The 27,185-nt window shown below is 36.4% G+C and overlaps 1 long non-coding RNA gene across 4 annotated transcripts in view; it reads left to right on the plus strand.

Moving 5' to 3' along the window:
- Positions 1-939: 939 nt before the first annotated feature.
- Positions 940-27,185, plus strand: part of LOC120608227 (uncharacterized) — a 302,358-nt gene continuing 276,112 nt past the window's right edge. For all 4 annotated transcript variants that reach the window (XR_005654343.1, XR_005654346.1, XR_005654345.1 and 1 more), the window contains exon 1: positions 940-1,271. This is a non-coding gene — a long non-coding RNA (uncharacterized LOC120608227). The remainder of the gene's footprint in view (positions 1,272-27,185) is intronic.

The raw sequence follows: 27,185 nt of genomic DNA on the forward strand, positions 1-27,185 counted from the left end.
AATTCTTCCAGCTTGGTGGGATGTGGTTTGTAAAATAAGATGCGGAGTTCCTCCCATTGGAGTAAGGGGTTCTTGTGCCCTTGTGTCTATTTCACCTACACAAGTATTGAATGCCTATGCTGGGCCATCTGAAACTGTTCAGTCCACAAAGAGCCTGAAGAAGAAGAACCTGTGGATATTTGCAGTCTTCTTAGAGCTGTCCAGATGTTTAACCACGAGGAAAAGTATTAGTGCAAATTAAAACACTGATTTCACAAAAGTACTCAACCAAAATAACTCAGCCTCGATAGGCTCACTGACTTTAAGAAATTTGGACAACCTAGAAAGGCAGACTTTTAAATTAATATAATATAAAGCCTATATAACTCAGTGGGAATGTCAGACTTGTGAGCCTCACAGTAAATATAGTACATGAAAGGCACTACTCTGAGATCCAAAGGGAGACTTGATGCAAATTACAACTGATATGTATATTTACCCAGGTGGATAGTTGATGAATCAAGCATGTATTGCTCACCTGTTCAGCTGTTGCCTTGTTTTGCCTGCCCTGCCCAGAAAATTGCATCCATGAGGTTATGAAGGAATAATCTGTGGAGCTCCATGATTAAATGGGATTTTTCTCCAGGGGAGTCCAGTTTTAACTTGTCTTTTATTGTCAACAATTTTTAGTCTAATGATGGCCTCAGGTAATAATGAGGTTTACAAGGACAACATTCTGGGACCCAGAGAGTTTCAGGTAACATAATGACCATTAATTCCAATCTCAAAACTGGACACATGCTGTAATGACTGAAGATTTTATTGTTCTTTGGTTTTCCTGAAATAGACTTATCCTGGAAACACTGGCTGGAAATGATTAACTTGGAGAGGCCAAGAGTGCTGGCTCTCCTCAATATTTCAATGTGTGTGTGTGTATGCGCACACACGCTGCTGATTACATCAGGACAGACCAGTGGACACCCAACCAATCTCTCCCATGAATGGCTATCATTCTTGTGCTTCCTTTCTTCTTCAGTTCCTGGGCATGAACGAGAAGGAAGCAGGACAGAGCTAGCCCCACTCGCCTTGGGTTCATCCACATATCAAATCCTGGCTCCTCAGCTACCTCTCTCTGGTTGTTCCAACTCTTTTCCTGTCTGCAGTTTAGCATCCTCTTAATATGAATAGCCATCTGAAAATCATCCAAGCCTCAACTGGAGGTTTGTCAACTCTGGCACAGTAATTGATGGAGGAAACGAAAGGGGAGCATTGAAGAACAGAATACACTAAAGGTAGGTAAGAAAAGGCTATGCAGATGGTGAGAGTGAGGCTGGTTTTCAAGATCCTGGCATTGTGTGCACAGACTTGGCTTCCTTTGGGACAGGCTTCATAGTGTAGTCAGACACCATCTCTTTCAAAAATGCTGGCAGCACTTGACTCATTCTAAATTACAGGCATCCCTGATTTTTTTGCCAGAAGACCCATTCCCCCGCGTGCTGCTGGATGCCCTTGCCATTGCTAATCGGTGATCACGGGGCTCTGAGACTACTGAGGACCCTGGCTACAGCCAATTAATGCGAGCTCTGGGTCACAGGCGAGAAGTAAGCAGTCCACTTCTTTCTCTAATTCTTATACGTTTTGGAAGTGTGTCCGTGATTAGTATGGTCTGAAATCCTCAAAATAGAAAAAAAATCACTTTGGCTAAGCACGGGATGATAGGAAAACTCCCAAATGAACTTGGAAAGAGAATTTAAATGAGATGCCTAATTAGGGCATGGCAAATGAAACCAGATAGAGTCAAATCCGTAGTACTATTTTTTTGGAAGGGGGAATGTTTATCTCTGTTGATGGAGCTTGTGTATGGTTTTAAGAGTTAGTTGGCATCCTGTGGCTTCTGATTAAATTGCAATTTAACGTTTGATACAATATCGAGGAAAGTAAAGCCACTATTAGTCAAGTAGATCTTTTAAATGATGTGAAAACAATTTTTTTTATTGTGAAAGTATTTCATAAAGATATTCCTCCTTTTCCTTCAGTCCTTTTTGTGTTTATTATTTCTGCATAATAATGCATAGTATATAACAGTGATTGACATAGTAAATACTTAAAAATATTTATTGAGAAAAGTGAATGAACAGAAGATTCAGAACATGACTCTGGTATTTTGCTATTATGTGAAAAGCTATTGAGCTCTTTGTTAATTTGTTTGCTAAATAAATAATTGTTAATCTCCTGTTATGAGCCTACATTCTAGGTTCTAAAAATACAGCAGTGATTAAAACAGACAAAAATTCCATTCCTTTGGTAGCTAACAGGCTGCTATTTTCAGTTAGTATGAATCTTAAAATCTGCAAAGATTATTTGATGTTGATATGACATTTCTTCTAATGTATTTTTTCTAATTGGATAGCAGTATGATGCTTAAATGCAACAAACAAACAAACAAACAACTTTTTGGACTCACAGCTCAAGGATGTGCATCTGCTTCAGTTTCCTGTCTCCTTGCTCTGCTCCCATTATCCCCCACCCACGGGGTGGAACAGTTTGCAAGAGAGGAGCTGCTTCTATTTCCCAGGCCATTGTTCCCTTCAGTGAGGCCAGTGGGTGGAGAGCAGTGAGACACCATGGATCTGTAACCACATGATTTATCACTTCCGTTGGCCTGGAAAGAGTCAGTGGTGAGAAAAAATAGGTTTGTAATACCCAGAAGTCTCTCAAGTGTGTATTCTCAAATTAACTCTTGTTTTGCTCAATTCTCTTTTATCATGCAGTCTTTGTCTACAGCACAACTTTCTTAAAGTGGTGCAAGCTCTAGGCTTGTTCTGCCCCATACAGAAGCCACTAGCTATGTGTGGCTATTGGACACTTGAAATGTGTTTAGTGTGACCAAGGAAAGAAATTTTAAATTTTATTTGATTTTAATTTAAAACTGATAATTCAGTTTTGGAAATATTTTATGAATATTTGGACAACATGGTACCTATGTGAATCTATTTTTTGACTGCTAATTTTATGAAATTTGAATACATATTAAGTATTTCCAATGAAAATTTAGTGCCCAAACTGAGATGCATTTTAAGTGTAAAACAGACCAGATTTCAAAGGCTTACTATGAAATGGTAAATTATCTTATAAAAACTTTAAAAAATATTGATTACATGTGGAAATCATATTTTAGATATATTGGATTACATTACATACATTAAAAAATAAATTTCTCTAATTTTTAGTTTTTAAATGAGTCTATCAAAAAATATAAAACTACATGTGGCTTGCACTATATTTCTATTAGACAATGTTACTCTAGACCAAGTGTAATTTCTCCTCTACCATTTATCTATTTTTTCTTGTTATAAAGTAGTTACTGTAAGATGCAAGTCACTACCCAGAGCAGTCAGGAGTGGCCTGGCAGAGTTTCAGTCTTCACTGAGACCTTAACTTTACTTTGTTAAACTCCCAGTAAGACCTTTCTCATCTTACCAATTAAAAGAATTCTATCTGCTGTCTCTTTTCCTTCCTTTCCTCTTCCTCATTCTCCCTCTGCTCCTCTCACCTCAACTGATCTGTAGTTTTTCTTGAGTTAAATAACTCATGTTGTTTTTACTGCCTAACCTTGACATCTTTCCCCCTTCCTACGTATCACAGATTTCTCCTTTGGATTCCCCTCTCTGTTCAATACAGACCATATAATTCATCTTATACTGATGCAATATTGAATACTGGCTAATGTTTCTAGGATGGAGTGGTATAATTAAAATACCAATGAAAACACATTAGTTTGTTGCTGTGCGCATTTATTCTAAAGTATTAATTAGTTTCTTAAATGAATTTATCTGCCTTGATCAGAAGGATGACTGTGTAGTCAGTATAGTAGGCAAACTGGATGTGGGGAAAATGGGGGCATTGAAAATATCTTTACTCCCAATAGTTTGGATGAACAAGAGAAGCAAATGAAGGAGAGGCTTTTTGGGGCAGAAACTGAACATCTTTAGTTGGGCATATTAGTCTTGGAGTTCTGATGGGCACGGGATCAAGTCTTTCCACAAGTAGCTACAAGTGGAAGTCTAGAGCTGCGCTATTTAATATGGTAGCCACTAGCCATCATATTTAAATTTAAATTATGTGCTCCATAGTCCCGTGGGACTAGTAATTGCCACGTTGGACACCACACATTAGAACATTATCATCATCACAGAAAGTTCTGTTGGACATTGGTAGTCTAGAGTCGGAGCTGGTTGTGGTTGGGGAAGTTGGGGCCATTGACTTAGGCAATTGACATTGGGAACTAGGCGAAGTCTCAGAAAAGGGAGTTAGGGCCTAACCCTAGGAAAACTCCTATTTTAACAGAATGAGCTCTAGAGAGGAATGAAAAATACAAACACAATCTTACGTTTCTCATTTTATTTTGTACAATACGAAAGGAATTTATTGTGTAGACTATGAAGCTCCTTATATAATAGCTATTGAATACCACAGGCAACAGCATATTCATAGTAGAGTTTTGTGAAAGGCATATATTGTAAACTGGTTTCTTGTACAAAAGCAAAATGTTAGACTGTAGCATTGGGTCATTTGTGCAAGGGAGAGTGAGATAGTTGAGGGATTCTTTTTTTTCTAATAACTTTAAGTGAGTTAAGGTTTAGAACTTAGATAATTAACATGTTCAATAGAATCTCCTTCAAATACACTTTGCCTTAATAGGCTTTTGGCAAGTGCAGAGTGATAGTCAATTCTTGACTGAATTCTGAAATAAGTACTTGTGGTGCAGGTATTCTGTTCTTTAGGTTAAAGCAAATGCCTTATTCTTCAGCTACGGTACCAAAGGCAGATAGAATCACTGACTTCTGTGGGAGTTTCAGAGCCTGACTTGAATTCTTGTCCAGACCAGTGCTACTCTATTTCTCTAGATGTGTTGTCTTTGAAGGGCACACAGATGGCTAAAAATAGTGGTGTTTTCTTTAGATGTGTTCATGCCCTTAAATTCATGGTTTGGCTCATAGAGTTGGACAAATATATGATTGAAAGTAGAATTATGCTTCACTGAATGTGAAGTACATAGTTTGGGAGTAAAAATGATAAAAGTGCAAATATTATAAAATGACTAGTTTGACCACTAAGATGTCTCTTGAAAGTTCCTTGACTATATGACCTTGAAAAATATCTAGTTTCAGAGAGGATTATATCATGAAGCATCAACAGGATAAATTTGGATATAAAAGGAGCCTTAAGTGGAACTAGTCAGATTGGATTTTTAGTATTTCCAATTTAATTGTTATCAAATGTCTATCTCATTTTCGTTTAGTATAGGCAGTTTTGAGCTGTTTCTGAGAAGTAAATTAGGGATTTATCTGCTATTTAAGACTACTATTACTCAGAAATAATTTTAAAATATCACAAATAAAAAGGTTGCTTTCCTCCCTAAACTGTGGTGTGTTGTTGCCTCATGTCCCCTTATCTGTTATTGTTCTATGTGTTCAGCAGAAACACACACTCTTCTCCTCAAAAGAGATGAGTGTGTACCTTGCACATACCTCTACTAGGCACTGAAGCCATGAGTTTGACTCCCTTGCAAGATATTGAAGCCCTGATGGGCATGATGACTTCTCATTCATCTCTGTGTTCTAATCATCTGCCAAAGTGCTGGACATGTAGTAGGCTCTCAATAATTCATTTATTGATTCCTTGCCTTATTCCACAAAATATTAGAGGCAACTAATAATTGTTGAACTGTGTTTTTAAGTTTCCACTTGTTTAATAAACAAAACATGCATCTAGTTGGTTTGCTAGAGCTGCCATAACAAAACACAACAGACTGGGTGGATTAAACATCAGAGGTTTATTTTTTCACAGTCCTGGAGAATAGAAGTCTAAGATCAAGGTATCGGCAGGATTGTTTTTCTCTGCGGCCTCTCTCCTTGGCTTACAGATGGCTGCCTTTTCCCTATGTCCTCACATAGTCTTTCCTGTGTGCACAAGTGTCCAAATTTTCTCTCTTTATAAGGATGCTAGTCAGATTGGATTACAGCCCACCATAATAGTCTCACTTAATGCAATCATCTCTTTAAAGGCCCTTTCTCCAAATACAGTCACATTTTAAGGTATTGGGGGTTAGGACTTCAACATATGAACTTTGGAGGGATGCCATTTAGCCTATAGACAATTTTATCTAAATATTACACTAAGTTGTTAGAAGCAAAGTTAAAAGTAAAAAGCTGTGATGTGGCTGGCCCTTGACTATGTCATTTAGCATTAGAATTTTATCTGATGAATAATTGTTTCTGCTCATTCTTATTTTATAACACAGAGAATCCATTGGTTTGATTCAGAGACCAAAGAAATGACAATATTTTATTAAAAGATTGAGGAGATTATGCCTTAGGAACAACTAGAATAAGTAATTTGGCAAGGAATGGAACTTCCCTCTCTAAACAGGTTCTCAGCAATTCTGAAAGCAAGAGCTTATTTTCTAGAATTCTTTTTGGTCGATAGTGAAGGATTTAGAGCAGATATAGTTACTGGAAGGATCTGGCCAACGATAAAGTGCAGAGGGCTTATTCTGAATCTACATGAAAATATGTGTTGAAATTGGCTTCCTCCTATGAAATGCAGGGCTCCTGTAATTCAAAGAAGAGCTTAATTACTCAACCTATTTTGAGAGTAAAAATCTAAACATTAAAGCAATTTTTGGTAACTTTCTTCCCTGATTTGGTCATTAGTCAGCATTATTCACAATTGATTTGTGTGCGTGTGCACATATAGATATTTGTTGCCCTTCCTCTATTCAAAGTGGCTGCTCGTTGTATGTCCATATAATGAACAGATTTATTTTTATTTCTTTGAAAAAGGTACCAATTTCAATTCAAGCTCTTTGACTCTGGCTTGGATACGTGGTTCATTTTGCTGACTTGAATCAAAATGGTAATGGTTTTCATTGCCCAGAGTTTGTACCAGAGAGGCTAGTCAACTCTTCCACCAATGATTTCATCTTTGTTCCTACATAACCTTCTTAAAAGACAGTCTGCTGCCTCATGCCCTGATGAGTGGGCTGTAGATCATGTGATTGTTTCCCCCCCTCTCCCGTCAGAGAAAATTGGATTAGGATTGGACAAAATATTTTGACCAGATTCTTCTTCTTGGAAATTGGAATTGAACTCAGAGATTCTAGTCTCTGTCACATAACTAAATGAAGAAAATGAGAAAGCATAGTGGGCGTAGGAGAAGATAGAAGGGAGAGGCAGAGTTGAAAGACTGTGTGGTTCCTGAGAGATAGAGACTTCAGTTTCTGACTTCCTAGTTCTTCATACCAATTTTCTTGAAGCTTGATTTTACTCTGTCCTTGGGATTTAGTAGCTATTGCTTCAGCCTTCCAATAATGCCTCTTCTTCTCATTTAATTCAGGTCATTTGGCCTTTATAACATTTTATTTAGGTGATGTTACAGTACCTTTATCGAGGGTGTGTGCATATTTATATTTGTTTATATGTATATGTATAATATGTTTATATAATACCATATATTTATTTTTGGCAGAACTGTCGGTACTTACTACTGAGTTTAGAGACTTGATTCTTTATTGAGTTATCTTTTCTAGGATATTGGAGTGATGAGTAAGACCATTAATAGCAATTAAACAAACAAATATAATGCTAGCTATTATTTGCTTCCCACTATGTGGTCAATGTTGTGATCACATTTCTAATACATCATGTTCCTCAATCATAACAAAATGCTGTGAGTAAATACTGTGATTATCTTCATTTTGGAGACAAGGAAATGGAGGTTGAGAGAGATGAAAGGAAAGCCTCTTTTCTAACTGCTCCCTTCCTATTTAGCATGCTGGTATGAAGATTGATGTCTGGAGCTGTAGTAGCTTTTTTTTTTTTTTTTGACCACAAGACAATAAATATGAGAACAAAACACTAGCACACTGATGGTAGAGCATGGAAAGGGTCTAGGGCATTTACATCATTGAGTTGCTAATTGAAGCTTAGAACTACCCACCTCTACATATCTTGTTAAGGAAACAGTTTTTGTTTGTTTTTTGCATGTTTACATCAGTCTTAGATTTTTTATTTTCTGAGTTGAATGTATTTTCATGTATATTGTATCTAGAGAAGAGCAACTGGTTCAGTTTTGCTAGGGGATGGAATGCTGCAAGGTCAGAAAAAAATAGCAAGTTAGAAAATTCTACAGAAGCTCTACTTGGCAGACTCAGCCCTGTTTGGTTGATAATAAGGAAGCAATGAATGTTACTAAGCAGGAAAGTGACATGCCTAGAACTGTGTGTTAGATGGTTCTGGCCTAGAGATTCTGGTTTCAGTATAAGGGAAACCGGAACATGTTTGTAGACAAAATGATAGACTCTAACAGAGACACAGACCTTGAAGATGCAGGAGAGAAGAGTGAATAGTGGAGCGGGTTTTATAGTGTTTGTTTGGGAATGACACCATGAGACCAATAGATGGAATAGCCATTGAGAGTAGGTGGGAGGGAAATAAAGTTTGAAGAAATAATTTCTAGGTGGAGACAAATGAGAGGAGAGAACTCAAAGTAAATGATGTCAGTCTCAAAAAGCTTAAGAGGTAGAGTTAACTTAGAGCGAGAAAGAAAGGAATGGGGTTGATAACTAAGAGAGGGGGAAAATTACTTAGGTCTCCACTTAGTGTATTAGTTGTTGTGGTAGCCATCCTCCAGGATGGCTCCCAATGATTTTTGTCTCCTGGTGTTCACACCTTTTATAGTATCCTCCTACATAGAATCAAGGCTGGTCTGTGTGACCAATACAATATAACAGAGAAGACAGTGTGACTTCTGAGATTAGGTCATAAAGGAAATTTCAGTGTTAATCTTGTTCTCTTGGATTGCTCACAGTGGGGAAAGCCAGTTACCATACTGTGAGGACACTCAAGCAGCTCTGTGGAGAGGGCCTTGTGTAGAGGAACTGAGGCCTCACACCAACAGCCAGGGTCAGCTTGTTAGCAGTGTCAGTTAGCATCTTTGGCAGCAGATCCTCCATTTCCAGGAAAGTTTTCAGATGACCACAGCCCAAGCCAACATCTGTTCTGATCATGTTCAGAACTCTCTGACCCCTTGAGTTGCCTGTTTATGATAAACCTCAAGACCTTAGGAGGACATAATTAGTAATTGGAGGCTTTCCGTGACTCAGTAAGAGTGGTGTGCCACTTGAAAGTCTAAAGTGATTTCTGAGAATTAACTGACAAGGTTCTTACTGAGGCTGATTCAGGAATAAGCAGTGTCACATAGTAACCAAAACGTGGACAAGTGTTGCAGTAACCTGCTCTGTGACATCTCTGGTTCCCATGCCCTATTTCATACTGATGATGCACTTCACATCAGAACATGTTAAAAAATATGCTTTCAAGATTTCCAAACATTTAAACAAACTAATTTTCTTTACTGCAGCAGATACCTCATTATGATAGCACCTTGTCTTGAAAGGCATCCACATAAAGGCGGAAGTCAGAGTGGTGAGAGAGGATGGAACACTTTCAGACAAGTGAGCTCCAGGGGGCTGGGTGAGTCACCTGAGCTTGGACCTCCTTACCTCTGAGGATCTGCTTGGCTAGATTTCCCTCAGGGCTGACATGTGTCTTCTGGAGCATCACATGGAAACAGCCAGTTGGAAAAAAGTCCTTAGGAAATGTCTATTTAATTGTTAATGTTTATAATCAGGAGGCAAAACAGCTCTGGGAAAGCAGAATAGGGAATATTAAGTCCTGTGCCCTTCCCAAGGGCTTGAAACAGTGCTGGCACGTGCAGGGACCTCAGGTCCTGATGGGTGGTACTGATGCAGGACAAGGAAAAGAGCAAGGCGGTGGTGGTAGGGGAGGAATCCGTCCGATTGTGAGGGCTTCTGTGCTTAATGGAGACTTTATTAGCAGGGCTTCTGAATGTCAGGATAGAGAGATGGGTGAAGTCATGGAGACCCTGACCACATTTGCATGGAATTGCTTAGCCCTTCCCCCTCCCCTGTTTGGACCATCATCTTATGGGGAATAGGTGATGGTCAAGGCTTGGAGGAAAGAGCAAAGAGCAGAACCAGTAATGCGATGCTACAAAGTTATTGTCTGGTTGACTCTGTCTAGCATTCTATCCTCTTGTCCCTGTCTATTTTCCTCATCTTTTATGTATTTCCTTTAATGGAAAATCTTTGTTTTCTACCCTATTTATGAAAACCTTAAAGAAATTTAAACCTGTGAATAGCCACATAGGTCTCCAATGCTTCGGGATAAGTTACAGCTGGATGAGTGAGGTGCTTCCTAATTTTCTCGGTCATCTGAGAAATATTTATTGAAATAGGTGTGCTGAGGGCTGCAAGAATTGCAGAGGTTGAATGGTTTTCATGGCCTCAGGAACTTTCATTGGCACGTATATTCAAAGAACTCTAGAAATGATACATGTTGGAAGAAGGAACAAACACGGGGCTCTGGAGGAACCAAGAAAGGCTGAGGCTGGGTACCCAGGCGGGCTTCATGGAAGAGGTGGGGAAGGACTTAGGCTTGTGAACTGGAAACACAGGGAGTGACCTTCTATGATAGGTCACCCTTTGTTGTGAGGTGACTTCCTCTTATGGCAATGAGGTAGAATCTATACTATAAAGCCATATAGTGAGTACCTTTTTATCCAAGATCTATACCAAACACAAACACACAGCCCCTTCTCTCCCTGCAAAAAGAAAAAGTCCCTCAAATATTTGTTTTCTTCCCATAGCATTTAAGTAAGTAATGTTCATAATTTGTTACTGTGTGGCCTAAGACCACCCTACAGGGCTCTCAGAATTAAAGGAATAATAAAAACATATGGAAACCTTTTGCTAGTGTAATATAATCCTATACTGATTCAGTGACTGAGAGTCATGGTTGAATATGAGGTGAGTATATGAATGGAAATCTTCGCAAATATCCTTGATAAATGGACTTTTCTAAAACAGAGCAGGAATGGACTCTAAATATGAGGTTTCTACTTTGAATGGTTGTGCCTCTCCAAGCTTGATTCTAGGAAACACTGCAAAGAAGCGTGTCTTCCTCACCTTTCTATGTCATTAAGTTATTTAACAAACTTTTGTTCTGTGCTGAGTGCTAAGAGGTACAAAGGCACATAAGACAAAAACGTTTTTTGAAGGAAGCTGAGGGAAGGCAGCTATAAAAGTAAATATTGACAAGTTATAGTCAATCTACAAAACTCAGAGTAAAGTGAGGTGAGAAGAGATGAGTAATGCTACACTTTTATTCTTACCTTCTTAAAGTTTTCAAAAAATATATTTCTAACCTGTTCTAAATCTAATTCTAAGCCTACCACAAATGTAGCCTCTATATAAAGCAGTGCTTCCTCGTTATTATTCTAAAATTAAACCTTTATTAGAAAGATGATATTTTTCTCACTTCATTTATGATGCCATTCTAATCATTTAGGTTGATAGTTACAATTTTTATTTTATTTAATGTGAGCCAACGGCCTGATTACTGAGGGTTATACTTGTGTTGTCCCATATGGTAGCCACAAGCTATGTGTAGCTATTTAAATTTAGATTAAATTCAAAAATTCAGTTCCTTAGTCACACTAGCCACATTTCAAGCCACATTTTCAGTAGCTACATGTGGCCAGTGCCTACAGTGTAGGGGGGCACAGACAGAGAACATTTCCAACTTCATAGAAGGTTCTATTGGACAGCACTGGGTTAGATACAACAAAAGTAATCATAATGGGCTTCATTTATCTAGTACTAACTGTGTGCCAGGCACCCTGCTATGCATGCCACATTCCTCAAGTTCATCCTTGCAACCATCCTGTGAGATCAGTATATTATTCTCATTTTTCTAATGAGAAAACTAATGCTTAGCAATGCTAAAAATAGGAGCAATGGGTAGCTGGCAGTGTCATAGACATAGGAGAGCTTTGACTCCAAAGCTCTGCCTCTGAGCCGCTAGCATCTTCAGTTTTCCAACTTCGGCCATCTCATGAACAGATGCCATGATGTCCTAGCAGAGCAATGGCAGGGGCAGGGTAATTAGTCCCAGGTAGTTTCTGGGATGACTAGGAGCCAGATCAGGAACTGGCTGACTGGGTAGCACAGTAGTGATCTCCAGACCTCATAGTTGGTCCGAGGAGCCAGTAGAGGGCTGGATTATAGTTGGTCCAATGGCTCCCTGAAAGGATCCACTGCCTTTTCAGACAAAGCAGTTCGTGATTTCACCTGATTCTGACCCAGTAACTCCTGTGGAGTTAAGTAACCTGTGTTCTTTTCTGCTAAGGGGCCTTAGCAGGAGTACCTTTTTGGAGGAATTAAGTGCATTTGGAGGAGAATCTGAACACTGTGGTTTCCTGAGCCATCTCTTCATTATCTTGGTCATGGTGAGGTCTCTGAGGCAGTGCGGTAATAACGAGTGGCTGGGAGTTGTCTGAGAGACTAGACTTTGGAAATTGCCCGTGACAGGGGCCTGTGGGCAGATAACATTTTGCCCCAGTTTTCTCATTGGTAAAATAAGGTTAAAATAGCCACCTCTCAGCATTTCTGTGAGGTCTAAATGGATTCTGTAGACTGCCAGGCACATTTATAGTAGAAACACAGTCACACACGTGTACTGAATGTGGGCGCCATTCTACTCTTAATGTTTATAGGATCCTGAGGCCTAAAGCAAAGATGCTTTGTAGCCCATCCATCTTCTCATAACTTTTGCAAATATTTAAATCTGAAATATTGTTTATAGTCAGCTAAAAGTATGGTAGCATTTTATTTTATTTTATTTTTTATTTTTTTATTCTTAAATATTTTTTAAAATTATTTTTTAATTGAAGAAATGATTTAAAAGTTTTCCCCCCAGTAACCACTAGGCTGTTGTCCATGTCCATGAGTCTCTGTTCATTTGTCCTGTTCATTTGTCGCTTTAGGTTTATATCCCACATATAAGTGATAGCATGTGATTTTCAACTTTTCTATCTGGTTTATTTCACTCAGTATGATTATCTCAAGGTCTGTCCATGTTGTTGCAAATGGCAGTACGTGGTAGCATTTTAATACTTAAACTTCTAACATACATACATATTGCCCTTTTATAGCCACACCCCCTTCCCTCCCACCCTCACTTTTTCCTTAAGCCCTGACAACTACTAATTGGATGTCTATTTCTATGATTTTATTACATTAAGAATATTATATAGCGTCAATCTGATCTGGTATGAGAAACATGCTAGTTATGGTGCTAAAGAAAAATGGATATTAACCTTTTTTACTCAGACTCATTCAGCAGTGGACTGGTAATTGTTTAAATGGAAGTAATGGGTTAAGAGAAAAAACACTGGTGAGGCCTGAAAGTTTGATTTACACTGGAAAGAATAGTGTTGCTGACAGAAGACAACAGAACAGACAGGAGGAATGAAAGGAGCGAGTCTGCTGGGATTAGGGGCTGGGGAATATTCGGGAGTTTGTAGAAATGGAAAAAGAGACACGAGAAGAGTACATGCTATGAAAGAGCAAAACCGAGATGAGATGGTGGAAAAGAATTTTAGGAAGTCCTGTATGTTATAAATGGAATACTCCTTTGGTGATTTTAATAAAGCTATAGTTATTTTTTTTTATGATTTTTCAACTGTCAGGACTATTCTTTCCTTGAGTGTAATGTAAGGCCATGCCGAGAATGGACCATGAAGAAATCGAGCTTCATATAAGAAAACTGGTATTTGACATAAGTAATAGTTTCAGTGGGAAAAAATGGGTTAGGAGCTAGAGACTCATAGTAACAAAGTTATATCGCTGAAATTTAAGAAAATGAATGTATAGCTATAAAAGCTGAGCATCACTGAGCTTATCTGGAGTTTACATCTGGCACTTGCTTGATAGTATTGATTTTTGTTTTCCTACCCTAATGGGCACTATTATTTTTCATTCTTTTAACAATCACTTTCATCATCCGTTACTTAAACTAAAGTTAACTGTGAATTGCAAGCTGAGTTGCAAGCACCATAGTTCTTCCTTCTATCCTCTCCGATGCATTTTAGTTACATTATAACCAATAGTGATTTATAAAACAGGTTAATTGTATTATATTTAAATTGCAATTGGGAAAATTTTGATGTAGGAGAAAATTATTGTGAGAGGGTAAAAGGTGTTCCATGGTAAAAAATTTGGCATTTCCGTATGCTCTATGCATACCCCATTCTGTGCTTTACCTTTTCACTCTGTAGTGTACTTTAATGCACAAAAAAATTTTGATGACGTCCAGGTTATTATTTTTTTTGCCTGTGTTGTTTTTTTTAATGTTTTGGAGGTTCTTTTTAAATAATATGTTATTTCCATGCCCGTATTTTGATCATAAGTCTGGTGTTCATATCTTTCTTTAGATGTAGAGCCTGGATACCTTACCTTCTAGAAGCATTACCAGGTTTGGTGTGTGGAAGAACTCTGATTTTGGAGGTTTATTACAATATCTAAGACAAAAATTATGACTATAGGTAAAGGAATATATATAATTTGCCAGCATTGAGACTGATCAAATTAAATATGCCTAAGAGCAGAAAACATGGTTTTCCTATAGGAGGTAAAAACCATCTTATGATCAAAATGTAATATATGGGTATTATGAATATTTATTCTGTTACCTATGAAATTCATAGGCTAAATAAATGGATTAAGGCTTACACCTGTCCTTTTAATCGATCCATGTGACTTAGATAAAAGGTAATGTTAAATTTCAAGAAAATAAACTCTACCAGCCATTTCCATTGACAGGAAGGGATTTCTTTTGGATGATTTGTCACAATTACTTTAAAAATGTTTTAGGAAAACTTACCACAAGGCTTATATGAAATGACGGCTTTCTTTATTACCACTTATAAAATCCCAAGCAGAAAGATCCTAATTGGTTTAAAAATTATTCTGGCTTCACAGTCTGCTCACCTCGGGAGAGGTCAAGGGGAACGTCTGATTAGCACTCTGTGGTTGAGTGTTAATGACTCTGAAAAAGAACTTAATGTGATCATGGAAAGCATCCATTCTCTGAAGCTTATGGACACTTTCCACTATAAGCCCTGCTTAAGAGAAGCCTCCTGATTAACATAGGCACAGAAAGTTGTATTAATCAGACATCAGCATCTTTTAGTAAAGGTCAAATTTATACATGTGGAGGTTTACAGACCCTGTACCTAAGTGAGTGCAAGATGCATAAACCTCCAAAATATTTTTTTTCCTATTATCATTCCCACCTATTTTCCTCCCATTTCTTCCTTTTGGCTTATTTTTAACTTCCCCAATTCTTTTATGATTCACTGTCTGGTTGTGTGCGAGTGGCTCAGGGAATCCAAACTTAAGGGTGGAGAATTCTCAGGGACCAGAGTTAGGCTGAGAGTCAGAGCTGGGAAGGCAAACCAGAGTCCTATTTCTCTTTCAGAGTAGGGGCTGACTGTGTGCAAGAAACCAGTTTGATGAAAACCAGGAAAACACAGTTACTGGACATTAGACAAGATAGAAAACCCATTGGCAGGAGTCAGAAGACCTACAAGGACTCAAAGAACAAAAAGTTTGTGTAGAAATTCAATGCCGCAATACCTCTTAATTCACTTCCCCTTTTTAATCCTAAGATTGTTGTTTTATGGTTCAGGCTCTCATTATTTCTTGATTATACAATCCGGGTAACCTTTTAAGTGGTATCTACCCTTCTTTCTCTTTTTGATTCATCATATCTCTGGAATCAAATTGGTCTTTTCAAAAGAAATAGCCAGTTGAGCCACCCCACTTCTCTAAAACCTTCAACAGCTCCCCATAGCTTTCTAGATTAATTATATATGTCCTTTAGCTTGGATTTAAAGATGTCTACTCTCATACTTTCATATCATTTTATAGTCTTATCTCTCCTTATTCTTCGATAATTACTTTAAGTGATATTCATATGGCTGATTTCTGAATATGTCTGTGCATTTCCTCTTCCAAGGAATTTCTGTCACTCTCTTTTCCTCTTTAGTCACAAACTTACTGATTCTTTAAGTTTTTTTTTTTTTTCAACTGCCACCTCTATTGAAGATAAATTTCCTTCTTTGGACTTTCCTTATCTTTTGTGAATCAATACTGTTGAGTTCTTTTGTGGTACGTTTTTCATATTGCTTTCTGTAAAAAATTGATAGATTTTCTTTTTTATACACTTTAATTACACCAGAGCTGTTTCATTTATGATGAATTATAAACAGAGCTCCAAGGACCTATAAGTTTTTAAAGATCTTTTTAAAAAGAATTTTAAAGATATATACCAGGAAGGAAAATATACCTAGAAAGTATTCAGTTATAAAAAATAATTATAAGCAAAGAAATTTCTAAATATATAGATAATCCAAATAAATATTTACTAAAAAAGTAATAATTTTGACTAATTTGGAAGGTTTAAAAAATAAAGTTGAATGTAATGTTAGACATTCAAATTCAAGGAAGATGGATTCTAAGGTTCTTTTAATATTCAGGACAAGGGTAAAGATAATGACTTCCCCAGTTCAAATATTTCTGTTAAAAATTCAAGGATGTCCATTGGAAGCAGAGAAATAAAATGATTTCTTCTAATCAGTGAATAGAAGAAAAGGGAGTGAAGAAACTGTGATCAAAGAAGAGCGGAAAAGCACCTCCCGCTCCATTAAAAGACTAAATAGAACACATAAGGTAGTAAAAGTAAATACATTAGTAAACTGAATGAAAATATGTAATCCTACTATATTCATTTTAAATCTATTGCATCTCAAAACCAAAATGTCATAAAATGTTTGAAAAGATATAAAAGGCATACACTAATGCAAAGAAAGCTAAAATAGACAAATTAGTATCAAATTAGACAATAGGAATAAAGAGGGTTACTATATGATGATAAAAGGAACAATTCACCATGCAGCTATAATAATCTTGGACTTTTAAGCTCTTAACATATTTCCAAATTATATAAATTAAAAAATGGAAAGATTACAAAAGTAAAATGATAATTTCATTTTACATAATGAGAACTTTTAATAAACCTCTCATTGATAAATCCCCTAGAGAAGAAAATAAGAATTAAAAAGATCTTGAATAACAATTATGATTTATTGGTTAAACTCTGAACCTAATAATTAGAAAAGATACTTTTAAAAACACACATGAAACATTTATAAAAATCGATCATGTTCTAGATTACAAAACAAGTCTCTACAAATGTGATTAGTTATATAGACCATGATCTTTGACAAAAATGCAATAAAATTAAAAGTGGATAACAGAAAAGACAAATGGACTAGTGAAACAGATTAGAGAGTCCGGGCATAGACTCATACAAATATAATCGTGTTTTAACGAAGGAGCAAAAGCAATACAATGAAGAAAAGTTCTTCTTTTCAACAAATGATGCTGGAACAACTAGACGTTGTGTGCAAAAAAAAATGAATCTAGACATAGATTTTATACCCTTCACAAAAACTAACCCTAAATGGATCATAGACCTAAATGTAAAGTGCAAAACTATAAAACTCTTAGAAGATAAAACAGGAGAAAGTCTAGATGACCTTGGTTATGGTGATGACTTTTTAGATATAACACCAAAGGTGATCCATGAAAGAAATAATTGATAAGCTGGACCTCACCAAAATTAAAAACTTCTGCTCTGCAAAAGACACTGTCAAGAGAATGAGAAGACATGCTACAGACTGGGAGCAAATATTTGCAAAAGACATGCTGGTAAAGAACAGTTACCTGAAACATCCGAAGAGTTTTTAAAACCCAACAATAAAAAGCCAAACAACTTGATTAAATACTGGCAAAAGACCTGAAAAGATACCTCGTCAAAGAAGATACACAGATGGCAAATAAGCATATGAAAAAATGCTCTACACTATATGTTATTAGGGAATTACAAATTAAAACCAGTGAGATATCGCTATGCACCTATTAGAATGGCCAGAACACTGATGACACAAAATGCTGTTGAAGGTCTGCAATGACAGGAACTCTCTTTCATTGCTAGTGGAGAAGTGAAATGGTGCAGCCACTTTGGAAGGCAGCTTAGCAGTTTCTTACAAAGCTAAGCATACTCTTACTTTGTGGTTCAGCAAGCACACTCCTTGGTATTTATGTCCACAAAAAAACTTGTATGAACATGTTTATAGCAGCTTCATTTATAATTGCCCAAACTTGGAAGCAATTAAGGTGTCTTTCAGTATGTGAATGAATAAATAAACTATGGTATATCCAGATGATGGAATATTATACAGCGTCAAAAAAAATGAACTATCAAACCATAAAAAGATATGGGGGAACTTAAATACATTCTATTATGTGAAAGAAGCCAATCTGAAAAGGCTACGTAGCATATGATTCCAACTATATGGCATTCTGGAAAAGGCAGAACTCTAGAGACAGTAAAAAGATCAGTGGTTGTCAGGGATTGGGGGAGGGAGGACTGAATAAGTGGAGCACAGAGGATCTTTAGGGCAGTGAAACTGGTCTGTATGATATTATAATGACAAATACATGTCATTATGTATTTGTCAAAACCCAAGGGATGTACAACACCAGTAGTGAACCTTGATGTAAACTATGAACTTTGGTCATATGCAAGTTCATTGACAGTAACAAATGTACCCTTCTGGTGGGGGAGTTAATAGTGCAGAGGCTATGCATATGTTAGGGGAAGGGATTTATGGAGAATCTCTGTTTCCCACTGAATTTTCCTATGAACCTAAAACTGCTCTAAAAATTTAAGAAAAGGACGCAATATTTTTGCCATTCTTGGCTGTGAGTGTGTGTGGGGTAGGGTAATGAAAACTCTCTCGCTTTGTGATCAATATTGCTGTGAATCTAAAACTGCTATAAAAATTTAAGTGTTTTTTTAATTTATAACAGGTAGTTAAAGAAATTCCACCCTGTATTTTTGGAAACTAATTATGGATTTAAGTCTGGTTATTAAAGTAAATAAAACATAAAATTACTATTTAAAGAGTAACATTACATTAATTTTTGATTATATGTAATTGTAAGAGAAGACAGAAATATTAATAAGATTGAGAAGCAGGTGTAATACGGTATAAGTAAAGGAGAGGGGGTATAAGTGTTCTAAAATCCTTATCTTAAATAGACTCAAAATGTGTCATTTCATGCTTGATTGAAATTATTAGAAAAATACAGATTAAATAAAGGTTTTAAAAAACTAGAAGAAATTGGCTTCAGATAGGGTGAATCAATATTATAACGATGTGAGTTCTCCTAAATCAATCTATAAACAGTGCAATTCGAGATTATTAACAAACTTTTTCTGAAACTTGACAAAATGATGCTAAAGATTTTCTGAAAGTAAATGTGAGAATGAAAAGGAAATTTTAAAACAGGAAATATTAACAGAGCTTACCTTGATAAATATGAAAATGTGTTATACAATGTGATTCTGAGATATTCTAAAGGTAAATTTTTTAAAAAATATAGAAAATTATATGATTAAAATGACATTTCAAATCAATGAAATAAGTATGATTAATTAGAAAATGTAGTTCTTGGGATACTGTGTAGTTACTTGGAAAATAATAAACCTGAGTTCACTGACATAAATTCTAGACAGACCATAGACATATAACCACTAAGAAAAACCAACCAAACAAAAAACTATGAAAGCAATGGAAAGAAGCACGGCTGTCTATTTGTTTTTAAGTTATATTAGGGTGGACACATCTTACTACTTATGGATTGATGTGAAATCCAAAACCCGTAAAGGAAATTTGGATAATGATGGACAGAAATAAGAGCTACCGATATTTATTGAGCATTTTCTAAGTGCTAGGCACTGTTTTGGGCTCTTTCAGTTATCTTTTACTTAATACCCATAACCCAATGGGGCATATAGATTAATTACCATATCTCTTTTATGGATTTGGAAACCAAGGCAGAGGGAGGTTAAGTAAGAGTAAGTAAATGGTAAAGCTGTAATTTTGAATCCAGTAAGTTTGAATTCAGAACTAAGTGCAGCCTAAGGCACCATAGTACACAACCCTGCCTTACATAACATAAAAAAAATGTGCACAGCAAAATTCCTATAAAATCAAAAGAAAAATGGCAAATGAGAGCTTGTTAGCAACACCCACCAGCAGCCAAAAGCCAATGTTCCTTACACACAATGAACACTTAAAATTATATGAAGACACACCACTTAATAGACAAATGGACAAATTACATGAGGAGATAATTCACACAATGAGGAACACAAATGACTAATAAACATATGACGAGGTCTTCACTCTCATTAATAATTAAAGGAGTATAAATCAAACAATGAGATAGCTTTTTCAACTGCCGTGTTGTTAATGATTCAAATACTGTTAATGTGTCAAAAGTATGGATAAGGAGTTCCTCTTTTACGCATTAATAATTGGTGGCAACTTTTGCTGCTACAGTGTTTGAAGTGGCAGTTTAGCTATATCTATTACAATAGAACATTTACAAAAGCAATTCCATGGCTGGGAATCTACTTTATAGAAATATCTCCACATATAATCAGAAGTATATCCATTCATCCATCTATCCTATCTGTCTGTCTGTCTATCATCTATCTATATCTATATATGTAAGGTATCATTTATAATGGCAAAAACTTGAAGCTGTCTAAATATTCATTAATAGAGAATTAACTAAATTCAAAATAAGCCAAAGAATTAATAGTGATTATTTTCAGAAGGATAATTGGAAGAAAATGGGGGAATTCTACTTTTGTCCCTTCTTACATGTCTTTATTTTAATGTTTTGCAATATTAAAGAAGTACTTTTGCAGTCAGAAATAATAATTAAGATTATTTTAAAGTGTTTTAGAAAAATCCTGCAATTATTAAAACAGACTGGTAATACTAAATAATTATAAGCAGATGAGCATTATATTAAAAAGGTTAAATTATGATGATGAAGGATAATTTCAGGAATCCAAGGATGGTTTAATATTAGAAAATTTATTTGTAATTTATCACATAGTCAAAGGAAAAGTATATTTGACAATTTTAGTAGATATCCGAAGACTTTAGGTAAATATCAATTCTGATTTTAAAATATCTTAGACGTAGAAGGGTATCTCACTAAAATGATTAAAATTATCTATGTGAAACTAGTATCAAACACTATACCTCTAGAGTCATTTCTATGAAATTTGTAAAAGGAAGGAAGGAAGGAGGAAAGGAAGGAAGGAAAGAAGGAAGGGAGTAAAGAAGGAGAGAAGGAAGGAAGGAAGGAGAGGAAAGAGAGAGGAAAGAAAGAAAGGAAAGAAAGAAGAAGAAAAGAAAGAGAAAAAGAAGAGAGAGAAGAGAGAAAGAAAAGAAAGAAATCTCAAAGATGCCCAAGATCCCAGTATTCTCATTTGACGTGATTCTGGACATTTCAACAAGAAAATATATAAATATAACTAAGGGAAAAGAAAAATATTATTTTTCTCAAAAGAAGTAACAGATAAAATTACAGCTAATAAGAGAGTTCAGCAAGGTGTTCCGTTTCAAAATAAGTCTATAAAATATCTATAGCTTTTCTATATACAGTGAAAAGAAAAGGAAGATCCCATTTTTCTTCATAAGTAGTTTAACAGGTAGACAGAAAGTAGTCTACAGATATTTTGGAAGAAGATATTAAGGCTTACAAAAATATTACAATAACAGTTACCAAAATATTAACTGTGGTTATCATTGAGCAGTTAGTGTTGGGTAATAAAAAATACTATTTTAAATTTCTTCTATTTATTAAAAGTCTTATTTATCTTTATTTTTTATTTTATCATCTTTATATTCTGTAGTAAGCAAAATTATAAATTATTTTAAATATGAGTTATAACCTGTGATTGCCAAATTCCCTAAGAACATCACCTGTAAATCGATAATTGCAACAGTAAGCCACATTTCAATTTGTACTAATGAGAAAATATCAAAATTTGCATAACATTTTGCCTAACATATGTCAATTCATTCTGTTGTATTTTTTTAAAATAATCATGGGAGATAAGCGTGGTTGCTAATTCAGAATGAGATCCAGCATTTGTTCAGTGTATTTCAAACATTTTAACACATTGGAAATGTGCTGCTCATTTATCAAAGCATCACAGCTACTTCTATGAGCAATTTAGTGGAGTCATCTTTTGAATATTTAACCATCCACAATAAAACAAAATGTTCCAAATTCTATTTAGTTAATCTTTTGAATAAACAAAATGAAGTTTGTTAGCCTTCACATTGTACTTATGAAGGAAAAGTACATCTCCACAAAGAGATGAATTCTGACTTGCTGTCTGAAGCTATGTTGTCACCCTTTAATAGTGTTTATAAGGCCTCATGATCATATAGAATGTAATTATGCTATTTGCTACAGTGCTGCAAAGAAAGTTTATTTTCATAAATAATACAACAGGGTGGTCTAAGAAGACATTTATGGTACTTGACCCCTTTCTTTTAAATTAACTGATTCCATGCACTTTGACATAAAGAGCCATGTAAATCTCTGTGACTGAGCTCAAACCCAATTAGTCATTAAGAGCGAGTTCTGAGGTAACTTTTATTAGACATTTTTTTCTAGGAAGCTAACAGGCGAGAAAGACCGGGAAAGAATGAGGCCAGAAGGGAATGAGAGAAAAGGACAATTCAGTGTGAGTCTTCTTATTTGAGAAAGAAGCGTTGGAGATCAGCTCACACTTGAATTAGTCAAGAAAACATGTACAAATAGATTCCCAATTCAAGCAAAATGACAGGGCCAAGTTAGGTAGAGCCAGGCTTTGTTTTGGGGTGCCGTACTGTTTGGGTGTATACTACAATGAAAGGAGATTTCACTTGTCAGCCTTCTCTATCAAATATTGGGTGCACATACTGTGCCTTCAGCTATGTTTCTGTGGTAGAGAGAGAATAAAGGATTTGCTAGATAGCATCAGTGATGCCTGGAGAACCCAATTATTTGGGCTATGGATCATCAGCATTGAGACCTGGACTAGTTATTTTGTTTTTACTATTACTACTCCTCTAAGGCAGTACCTAGGCTAGAGGTTCTAAAAGGTGAGTGTGCTAAGAGTGATATAAAGGGCTTGCTACAAATGCTGATTCCTGGCCACCTCCTCTCCAGTTTCTAATTCAGTAGTCTACAATAGGACACAGGGTTCTGCATTTTTAATTAGATCTCTAGGTGATTTTCATGTGACTTAGGTGTCCCTAATAGGTGAGAAGAAAGATCGAATGGGAGCAAGTGACAAGATTGTGCAGGAAACTATGGATAATTTTTTTTTCCTTTCCTTGTTTTCTGCTGCATTTGATTTGCTATGATTGATGTTTCAGGTCGGCAAGCGTGACTGAGGTTGAGTGAGTCCATCAAAGAACTTGGATGAAATGTGACACAGAATCCCCTCCATATGGGAAGCTCCCATTTTCATTGACTGTATGTACAGTGCGAAGTCAGTAGAAAGGAAGGTGACAGTTTGAGAGGAATGTTCTCCACTAGAATCATGCCCTTTCCCTTCTGATCAATATTTCAGAATGTGCAAGTCCTCAGGAAGAGAAAGTTGATGCAACTTTTGGGCAGATGGCTCGGTACACAGTACATTATATTATTACCGAATCTTAGTAAGACCGTGGGTTGAGTCATGTAATCAGCTCATGGAAGGAAAAATAAGCTTTGGCAGAGCTAATCCAGACCCATTTGAGAACTCATAAAAGAACCATAAAAATATAACTGTGCAAGAGGGACTCCATAGAGGTTGTGTTTAAATATATATGTATATTTGGCAAAGCCTGAAAATTAGTCTTCAACTCTAATCAGCCCACTGAAAAATTGTGACTACTAAAGCTCCAATATAATAGATCGTTCTATCTTTATTTTAAGGGAATGAAAGGCTTTTCAGAGTCTCCACAAGACTCTATGAATAGGTTCTTGGTGTGTCATTAGTCACTTTTCTAGCCATTAATTTTAAACCACTTCAGAATTATTCTCAATCCTGCCTACCAAGAGTACATACATGCTAAGGTACCTAATGTACTAATTCATAAAATGACAGAGTGATCTGATTGGCTCCATTTTTAAATTGTGGGCTTCCAATTGGGGGATTAATTCAAAGGTGCGTTTTCACACACAGTAAGACTATAAAAAGCCCGGAAGTGTAGTGCTTACGCCTGAGAGCAGGAGTGAAGTAGGATTTTGGAAGGCACTTCTCTGGCATAGAAGATGAAGACAGAGATAAAACAGCTATCTAGCAGGGTCAACATACAAGGCAGCTTTCTTCCTTGACCTCAGAAGGCCTTGTGCTTATGCTCAGTGGAGTTAACATATAGCCAAAATGTTGGAGTAACACCTAGGGAGAAGAATCATATATGTTAAATTATAACTTGGGAGTCATCGATTTCATGCTCAGAAGGGGAGAAAATTTGATGTTGGACAATTTGGTGAAGCCATTAGATTGGGCCAGATGGTGGTAGGATGTGGCAAGACCACAACTAGAGATCTATGGTTTAACTATGTTATTATCTGTTTAATCCCTTTTCAGATAGTTCTAGTTCATAAGTTTAGTTTTTGTTAAGTTCTATTTATAGAGATAAAAGTTTGATTTGAATTATAATTTGAAGGAATTGCTTAAGATTCTTTTCTGAGCTTGAATATCTGAAAGAAAATAGATAAGTCATTTAAAGATGAAAGAGCAATGTTGTTCTAGAGTTAGCAGCACCACAGATTGTCTTTCCGAGATAACCCTAAATCCAAATATATTTTGACATCAAAATATATTTTGTACTGTTTTCTCCTTAATTATGAGGTAGGAACAAAAGGAAATATAGAAAATAATTCCATAATTGTAATGAAAATTATTGAAACAGCCAACTTTTGCAGCCAACTTTTTTTTTGGGGGGGTGGATAGTAGCTGTTCTTTTTTATTTTCTAGATTTATTGAAATAGACAATTAGTTGCTTATATTTACATTGTACAATTCAATGAGTTTTTTAATTATAGTTGGCATAAAGTAATATATTAGTTTCAGTTGTACAGCATAGTGATTAGTGATCTATATAACTCACAAAGTGATCACACCACTAAATCTAGTACCCCTCTTCTCCCTTACATATTTATTAAAACATTGTTGACTATTTTTCTTATGCTACACTTTATATCTCCATTACTATTTTGTAACTATCCATTTGTACTTAATCCCTTTGCCCTTTTTCACCATACCCCAAATCCCCCTCCCATCTAGTAGCCCTCAAAATACTCTCTGTATCTATGAGTTAGTCTCCATTTTGTTGTCATTGTTTATTTTGTTCTTCAGATTCTACACGTACATGAAATCATGTAGTATATCTTTTGCCATCCCCTTCCTTTTAGTCTGTGTCTTCAGCTCTGAAGGAAGTGTCTTGTAGGCAGCACATGTAGGAGTCTTGTTTTCTTATCCATTTAGCTACCCTATCTTTTGGTTGGAGCACTTAATTCTTTTCCATTTGAAGTACTTGTTGATAAACATGTAGTTATTACCGTTCTTTATTCATGTTTTTGATACATATTTTTCTTCTTAAAGAAGTTCCTCTAATATTTCCTGTAATACTGGATTAATTCCTTTAGCTTATTTTTGTCTGGGAAACTCTTTGTCCTTCAACTCTAAATGATTGCTTTGCTGGATAAAGTATTCTTAGTTGTAGAACCTGAGTTTTCGTCACTTTAAATATTTCTTGCCAATCCCTTCTGTCCTGCAAAATTTCTTTTGAGAAATCAGCTACCAGTCTTATGGGTGCTCCCTTATAGGTAACTAACCTATAAGGGAGCTTTTCTCTTGCTGCTTTTAAGATTCTCTCTTTGTATTTAACCTTTGTCATTTTAATTATAATGTGTCTTGGTGTGGGCCTCTTTGGGTTTATCCTTTTTGGGACTCTCTGAGTTTCCTGGGGTTGTATGTCTGTTTCTTTCATCAGGTTAGGGAAGTTTTCCATCATTATTTCTTTAAATAGTTTTTCAACTTCTTCTCCCTCTTCTCCTTTATGTACTCCTATGACACAGACATTTTTGTATTTAGTTTTGTCCCATAGGCTCCTTAAATTATGATATTCTTGGCTTCTTTTTTCTTGCCATTCTGATTGGGTGATCTTGGCTTCCCCATCCTCTATATTGGTGGTTCAATCCTCTTCTTCATCCACTCTGTTAATTCCTTCTAATATATTCTTCATCTCAGATAATGTTTTCTTCATTTCTGACTGATTCCATTTTATAATTTCCATTTCTATTTTTATGTTTCTTATCTGTTTGTTAAAGTTTTCACCGAGTTCATCTATTCTTCCCCTAAGTTCATTGAGCATCTTTATAACCAGTGTTTGAATTCTGCATCTGTTAGATTGCTTGACTCCATTTTTCCTTGGTCTCTGTTCTTTTCTTTCATATGGTTTCTGTTTCTTTGTCTTCCTATTTGGGCTGCCTTTCTGTGGCCATTTCTTTGTACTAAGCAAAGCTCCTAAGTCTCCCTGTCTTATTAGCATCGTTTTGTGTAGCAGGCATCTAGTGGCACAGTCCTAAGGAGTTCAGCTACAGGCTAAGTTTAGGTCCAGCTTGTGTCTCTCCAAGGCAACCTGTTAAGATTCAGCAAGCAATCCATAGATGCTGTGCTATTAGTTGCCTCAAGAGGTTACACCAGAAACTGAGGTCAGCTGCCACCAGTGTGAGTCTTGAAACTGCTCAGCAAGGGACACAGGTCTCACTGAGGACACAACTGGATGTGGCTGGGGTAGGGCTATGAGTTGGGGGAGGCAGAGTTTCAGGGAATCTTCTGGGTGGAGCGACTTCTGTTATCCAGTTTGATGACGTCTCAGCTATGGTGGCCCTGTGTCCACATGCTAGGATGGGGGAGGGCTCAACAGAGAAACAATGGATACCACCAGCACTTCTGCCTAGGAGAAAGTCTGACCTCTGGCCCTCGCTTCAACAACTCCCCCTGTAAGTCCCTCATGTCTCCAATCAGTTGACCTGGCTCTGGTGCTCAGAATGAGTGGGTCTGTCACTGTGAAAGTCCTTTGGACACAGCTCATTTAAGAGGTGTCTGCAGCTACTGGCTGCCACTGCCATAGCCTCTGTACCACTCTGCTGCTGGGAACCAGGCATTCTCTCATCTTTGCCCCTTCCTACCTTCTGCTGTTGCAGGTTGATGTCTTATTTCTCTCCCTAGTTGTAGTGCTTCTGTTCATCTAGATCCCAGGTGACACTGTTTGATGCTTGCTCTGTATTTCCG

Source organism: Pteropus medius, unplaced genomic scaffold (assembly GCF_902729225.1).
Source record: "Pteropus medius unplaced genomic scaffold, Ma_sr-lr_union100, whole genome shotgun sequence".
NCBI lineage: Eukaryota > Metazoa > Chordata > Mammalia > Chiroptera > Pteropodidae > Pteropus > Pteropus medius.